This window comes from Morone saxatilis, unplaced genomic scaffold, assembly GCF_004916995.1.
Source record: "Morone saxatilis isolate NCDOM2014 unplaced genomic scaffold, NCSU_SB_2.0 Contig4, whole genome shotgun sequence".
Classification (NCBI taxonomy): domain Eukaryota; kingdom Metazoa; phylum Chordata; class Actinopteri; family Moronidae; genus Morone; species Morone saxatilis.
In genome coordinates, this window is record NW_023339984.1 from 11,989,616 (window position 1) to 11,996,937 (window position 7,322).

At 37.0% G+C, this 7,322-nt stretch overlaps 1 long non-coding RNA gene and 1 pseudogene across 2 annotated transcripts; both read left to right on the plus strand.

Annotated features, from left to right (window-relative positions):
- Window positions 1-7,322, plus strand: part of LOC118338462 — a 22,582-nt pseudogene that overhangs the window by 4,465 nt on the left and 10,795 nt on the right.
- On the plus strand, window positions 1,678-3,140 carry LOC118338341. 2 transcript variants are annotated; one of them, XR_004797239.1, is made up of 3 exons: window positions 1,678-1,755; window positions 2,646-2,763; window positions 3,005-3,140. It is a non-coding gene; the product is annotated as an uncharacterized LOC118338341 (long non-coding RNA). The 2 variants fall into 2 exon arrangements; XR_004797238.1 differs by lacking the exon at window positions 1,678-1,755 and adding an exon at window positions 2,149-2,179.

Below are 7,322 nucleotides of genomic sequence, written 5' to 3' on the forward strand. Positions count from 1 at the left end.
CTCACAGCTTATTACAGTGTAAGTAAAGTCCTATTCAAATTAAACCCCCAATAAAGATTTGGCTTAAAATTTTCCAAAGCAATACTGAACCAATCCTTTTATATGGAAGTGCAGTTTGGTGAATATTAATTAAACAAGAGTAGAGAGTACATCCTGAGAAACATACTGAGAAAGAAACAGTCCAAACCACAGCTGCAAAGCAGAGCTCGGCCAATTCTCCCTCATAAGTAAAATTAAATAAAGAACAATCAAATATTTGAACCACTTGATAGAGTCAGATTCATTCACACCCACACAGACACATTGAGAGCAACAGATACATAAAACGAAACAAATGAGGGAATTACATTGATATGCAAAAGTGATATGGAAATAATTTCCACTCACAAGTAAAACAAGTAGACAAAGATAATAAGATATTTCAAGCACTGGAAAACAGAAATGCAATGAATAAATAAACTACAATGCTTTCCAATTAAAGTGAAAGTGAAATTACAGCTGAGAGAGAGACAGGATCACGTGGTTTTGTGTCGGTGTTTTCCTCCCAGTTAAATCAGGTATAAACAAAGTTTTTCCCCGGGATTCCCACAGAGACACAAAACAGCCTCAGGTTGGTCTGTAGTTTCACTTTTTGCCTAAGAGACAATCAGAGTATTGATTATGAAGTTTTTCTGTAAAGGATTTCTGGATATGTAACCCTCATCACTTAATTTGCTAAAAATCTATTACAGACCACCTGCACCTGCTACAGACAGCCAACAATCACTGGCTGTTGTGACTTGACACCAATAAAATAATCATGTAGAATTGTGGTAAAAAAAAAAAAAATCACATAATAATTTATTTAAACCCCCAAACAAAGTCATTATAGTTTTTTATTATTCGTTACTTTTTCTTTTTATGTTGTTTTCCATTCAGTTTATTTTCAGTCAGTTTCAGTTTTTTTTTATTGTTTTCAATGTTCATTATAATATAGGGGGTAAATGTCAGATTTAAGATTTAAAAAGTTCATATTATTACTTTGTGAAGAAAATTTACTCAGGTGAGTTATATAACAACTTACAGATGTCATAAACAGAGTATTTAGCTATTAGATACCGAAACTGTTTTTGTACCAGGCTGTAAACATGTTTATTTCTGCTGTAAAGTTGAGCATCTTATTGAGATCACTCACTACTGCCGCCAGCCCCAAGAGGCCGGAAGAGGAACTGCAGCTTTTGTTATTCCTGTGTTTTTAGGTGATTATCCACTAAAGAAAACACACCCATGAATATTATATAACATTTCTGCCAATAGATCCTCCTAAATGTTACACAAAGGTCAATGAAGTCATGTGATTTTCTGTAGACAAGAGAAAGAAAGTTTAAACTGCAGTAACTAATAAGGAAATACAGAAAGTCCCTCTTTTGAGATATTTAGATATGTATTTAGAAATAAAGACATTTAGCTTTTCAGTACACAGTGATACACTTACTGATAGAGGACTAAAATTAAAACAGAAAAGAATACAATGGAAAAAAGAAACCCTTATAATAGATTTTTGGGAAGATCAATTTAAAAATAGTTTTTAAGATGATCAAATCAGAGGACCAATCAAACTTATTGGCGGAGCCTACTTTATTGTCTAAGCTGTATTTTCTGTAGTTTCAGGCTAGAGGAGAAGGCTGACAGCGGACAGTGAAACAAACGAAAGTAAGACAGTGTTATACAGCCTGCGCCACAATATTGCTTTCATTACCCGATGGTGCAGTCCAGGTAAGCACTATATATCTCTAACGTTGGCTTTCACTGCAAAACAACCTTAGATAGGCTCGGAGTAAAAGGAGTCATATTTTATAATCTTGTATTTCCATGTGAATATGTTGATTGATGTTGCTGTGGTACAGACGCATGAGGTTACTTTCAGTTCTAAACTGTTTATTGTATGATATTGACTATGTTGTAACTTTTAAAGTTTGTACTGTGAGCGTTTAGTTACTCTTCTGAATAAATGTAACGCTGGTTACTCGCAGCCGTTAATACAAAACTTGATTACTGTATTACAAACTACTTTGAGTCGTGGTACAGCAAGAGGGAAACTTTATCTGTGATACTTGATCCACTTTAATGTCTGCTTCAATAGTCGGACAACTGAACACTACCTTACATCATATCACTCCGCCAATCAGTGACATTACAGGTAACTTGCACCTTATCTAGTTCCTTATCTACATTGTAGAACAGAATACAAATATGTTTATATATGTAGTTGCCATTAATTAACTTGTGAAAATTCAATAAAAACAATAAAGTAATCCACAAAATAAATCTTTACAAAACAAATCTCATCTTATAATGACGTTGTATTCAATTGTCTTCCTTTGAAGTTCCGCCTCTAGCTCAGAGTCTCGCTGTGCAGCATTATGGGGGATGTCTTTTTCCTATGAATGTCAGGTGTGTTGCTACCTGGAAAACAAGCTCAAGAGATAGTGTCTATCATTGTTACAAGATGCTTTTTTTGTTTTTTTAATGGACAGTGAACAGAAGGGATCTGTCCGTATTGAGGATAAAATAAATCACATTGAGAGACAATCATTGACAACATTGTGTGAAATGATGTAAAGGAAAATACGTGTAGGCTAATGAAGACACTGTATTCGTTTTAGCATCACACATGAAAACATAAACAACAAGTTGGAAGAAAGATGGGAGATGAAGAAGATTCTAACCCCAGGAAAAGATGCCGAGATGAGAACACAAAGGCAGAAGAGGATGAACAAACAGGTAACAGAGACGCAGATGTGGCTGAACAAGGTGTTGCAGATGTTTATAAAACCAAATTAACATAAATAAAAGCAAAAGATTACCAACTCTATAAATTAGCTTTTTGCTCAATAAGAGTATTTTGACCTTATACATCCATCACAACATACATCTGTAAGATGTTTATCCAAAGTAATGCCAACCTTTCTGAAACAGATTTTAGCTGAATGTATTACTGAATAAATCACATTTCAACCCAAAGCTACTAAGAAGCCCTGTGTGACCACTTCAGAAGGTCTGACAGACGATGCAGCGGAACAACATAAAATCAGTAACATGGACAAACTGGGTGAACTACAACACACTAGGAAGGAAGAAGAAAGTATCATTGAAGAAGATGAGGGAGAGATGAGAAAAGATCAGGAGAAAGGCAGCTCAGTGCTTCAAGGCTCACGCGCCCCGGGGCTGACGCAAAGTGTAAAGAAAACACATCTAGTAGAGAAAACATTAAATGTAGAGACACCGAACAATAGACTGTGACAAACCTAAAAATTGATAAAAGTGGAGATGAAGAAGTAAAGGAACCCTGTTTATAAATGAGACTGTAACAATTCCAGCAGCACAGAAAGAAAAACACAAAATACAAGTCTGAAAGAGTTGAAGGAAACTAAAAGAGATGATGCTCCTGTAAATGTTGGAGAACAGGAGTTGACTACTCCAGTGAACACAACTTGGATGAAGAAACAAAAAAAGACAGAGAAGCAGAAAACAAACAGGTAAATGAAGAACATGTGGCTAAATATTTTTTTCTACTGATATTGACACGATGGCAAGATTTTTACAGAATAATTTTACTTTATTTCTTCTTCAAAAATCCAAAGATGTCAGAAAACCTGCTTGAAAACCAGTTTCAGAAGATCTGAACAGACAGGTGAAAGAAGAAAGCAGGGTGCCAGAGATCATTGGGCTGCGAAAAACTGAAGAGGACGGACCAAAGTGGAAAGCGACAAATTGAGAGTCTGACAAGAGTTTGAGGGGAAATCTGAAAGTAGCACTGAATGCGTCCTGTAAGATGTTGGAGAACAAGCTTGAAACACGTCCAAGTGACCCAACATCTGGAGTGAAGAGAGCCAAAGACAGCAGAAGCAAGAAAACAAAACAGAGTAATCAGAAACATGTGGCCTATAGTATTTTATCTCTGTACTGATACTGGATCGGCTGACAGATCAGATGCTGAACTATATAACGACTTCGTCTGTCCAACAATACCTGCTGTTGAGAACAAAAACGCAGAACAGAGACATACTCCCGTTGTAAGCAGCTGATCGTATGAGTGCTTTCTTTAACGAACTTACTTACTTTCAATTGAACTTGAGAGAGGCTGCTTTTAGGTAAGCAGAAATGTTTAGCCATGCAAAACTAAAACTGTAGTTATACCACAACTTGAGCAAAAGAGGAAAGACATGCTTTCAATCAGAGACGGCTCCAACCAAACCATCAGATTGTCACTGAAAGCGTTGTTCCTATTTCACCCCACCCTGTAAACCCATCCCCCTATAAATCAGAATATTCATTTTTACTGACCCCTGTTTGCTACCAAAACTAAAATAATCTTTAATACATAAAACTAATGCAAGCATGGCGTGTAAATATACAACTCGAGTGCTTCGTTTCTTCTTTCCCTTTCAGTGGATTCACACCCAAGGAGAGTTCATCATCGGTCTGTATTAACCCAGCCGGAAGCACATTGGTTAACGCACTCAACCGCAAGTGTCCTGCAAGTTCTTTTACATGACATGCCAGAGGTCCAGACCACGGTTTGAAACAGCTGCGTTTTCATTCTGGTACGTGAAATATAAGTACCAGGCAGAGTAACTTTATATGTGAAAAAAACATCTGTGTTATGTATATATATTTAACAGGAAATATTGAATTATAAAATGATTTAATTGGGTGTTAGTGAGCTAACTTACAAAACTGCCAATCAGTCGAGCATCATCAGGCAGCAGCAAAGGCAGTAAACAGTAACTATTTCACTGAAAAACTAATCCTCTCCCCCTAAAAGGTTTAAGTTCAAGAATTAAAGACAGAGGCTGAAGTAGAGTCTTTGCTTGGCGACGAAGAAAAGAACATGCTGGAACAGAAAAACGATGCACAAGGATTTTGCAGATTTAAAAATGGTAAATTGAGCCAGAAAGTTCACATATCAGTGGAAGTTAAAAATGCTTGTTGATGGAATTAAGATATATCAGATATGGTTTTACCCGATGTATTCTTTTTGCAGTTTTGAGCAAGCGTGGATGCCTGCTGAATGCCTGGAGTCTGATTTTGAAATAAGATCAGCCAACAAAGACTCTGGTGCAAGTGACGTTTTTATAAACATCCTTACAAACATTATGTTTTACAAGGGAAGAAAAAATCGTGAAGTGGCTGAGGTCATAGGAGTGATATTTCTTTTTAAGGAATACAAGGACGTCCTGATGTGACACAACAAAATGGCTCTGAAAGCCACATCATCAATAAGAGCAAATCCATATCTGGTCTCTTCAGTCTGTCTCCTGCAAAGAACAACAAAGTGATACAACCCTACAGTGTGGTGACGGCGCAGACAAAGCTCCAGAGAGCTCCTAGTTTAGTGAATTTATGTGGCCAGGCTGGCTCTAATATTACAAGTGTGATTAGCCATTTGTGTTTCTACCAGGAAAGAAGCTTTGAAAGGATGCTTTCCATGAACAAAAACCATTTATGGACACAACAAAGGTTCACGTGCCCAGCGAATGTACAACAAAACAGAGGCCAACAAAGGTGAGATTTTCTGAAAAACTGTAGGCAGAGTTCAAATCGTTTTACTACTGGGTCCAAATAAAACAGCTGGCATATAGTCTTTTAACCATACTGAGCAAGTTAAAAGGATTTAGTCGTTTGATAAATGTGTTCTTGTCGTTGATTTAGCGAATGGTGACGATGGAGAATATCCTCCCGACGGTTTTGACCTTTTCTGAAGAGATTTGACTTTGACGTACCGGGAGGATGTCCACCATTACAAATCACACTGCTCGGCGTGGATTTACGCTCTTGAATTACACAGAGAAAGGTAACCAATTTTTTATACGGTGTTTATGTTTTGCAGTGGTGTCTCCTTTTAAATGGTTGTCAAATATTTCCATGTACCCCGACTGTGTTCTCTGCCATCGTAGAATCAAACGTACAACACTTTATGGGAATGGTGAATCACCATGGGGGCCAGTCTTACAGGTGGAACATTACAGCACCACCATCGCTGTCCACAAGCTGAGGACAAAACCTGGTATCGAGTGTCAGTGCATTCCTTCATGTCAGCCGAGGTCAAGGTTGACTTAAATCTAGTTCACTATGATGGCTACAGCATTTAAAACAGTACCAACAGACCAATATCAAACATTAAGAGAGCGCGAGGAAGTTCATTTATAATTGTTTGGTCCTGTTGGTTGTTGAATGGTGCAGGTTGAACCAGCTGTTTTGAAAAAAGGGAACTTAACAGCTATCGCTTTTGTATTCTGTAAAATTCATGGTTTTGTTATCATTGACTTTTGGAGATATATCACAATATCCTAGTCCACTGTATGATTATCCACCTTTTTGTTGGTTCTGATAACAAAATAATTAACAATTCAAGGTTTTTTTTTTTATTGTTTTCCACTCCGACGCCGAGATCCCGCAGGAAACTGCCGTCAAAGAAATATCTTTGCCGTGTTCCATGTTACAGAGTAGGCTCACAAAAATAAACACAAGAAAATAATTTTTTTTTTAAGGCTTAACAATGAATTTTGGGTTTAAATAGACAATAGACAGCAAAATTTTTGGAAAATTGATATAGTTTTTTTTTCCTTCTTTCCATTTGGGGAAAAGTCCTAACATTTGTGTTTTGCAAACAGGGTTTTTTTTTTAAGGGTTTCGTATCGTTTGGAAAATGAATCTTCAAGACCAAGATCTGTACGAGCAGAGTTGCAAAGAAACAAAATAATCCGACAATTAGGAAAGAAGAATGGAAATGCCTAAATAAACAAAGAAGAAGAATAGAAAAAGAAAATAAGAACAGGAATACTATCATTTCTGAGAGAGGTTCCATGAAATGACAGTAAAAACTGCTGGTTTGGAGAAATGAAAGTTGGGAACCCCACCAACGCAGAGGCAACCCTGGGGAGTCGCCCTGATTACCCAACCTTGAAAAAAAAGTTACTTGAATTATCTCTGGCAACCTTTAATTTTCCCTCAACTTCTACAAAACCGTTCCACGAGTGGGGTCCAAAGAAAACCTGGCTTTTTGAAACACCAGATTTGTTTTCAAAGAACGATAAGATCCCCGCCTTTACACGGAAACAAAGTTGAAAAAAAGAAAGAAACAGGGGTTTGGAAAAGAAAAGCATATTGTTTCTGGGCACAAACTGAAAAAAGAGAAAGGAACCAAAGGTGAAACGAGCACAAAATGAAAGAAAGTGTCTTTGGGAAAAAAAGAAGTCTTTTTGAACGGCAACTAAGTTAAGTTTTTTATCGCTCTGTTAAAGATTCTTTGGGAAACAAAACCAAAGAAACAGCTCCAG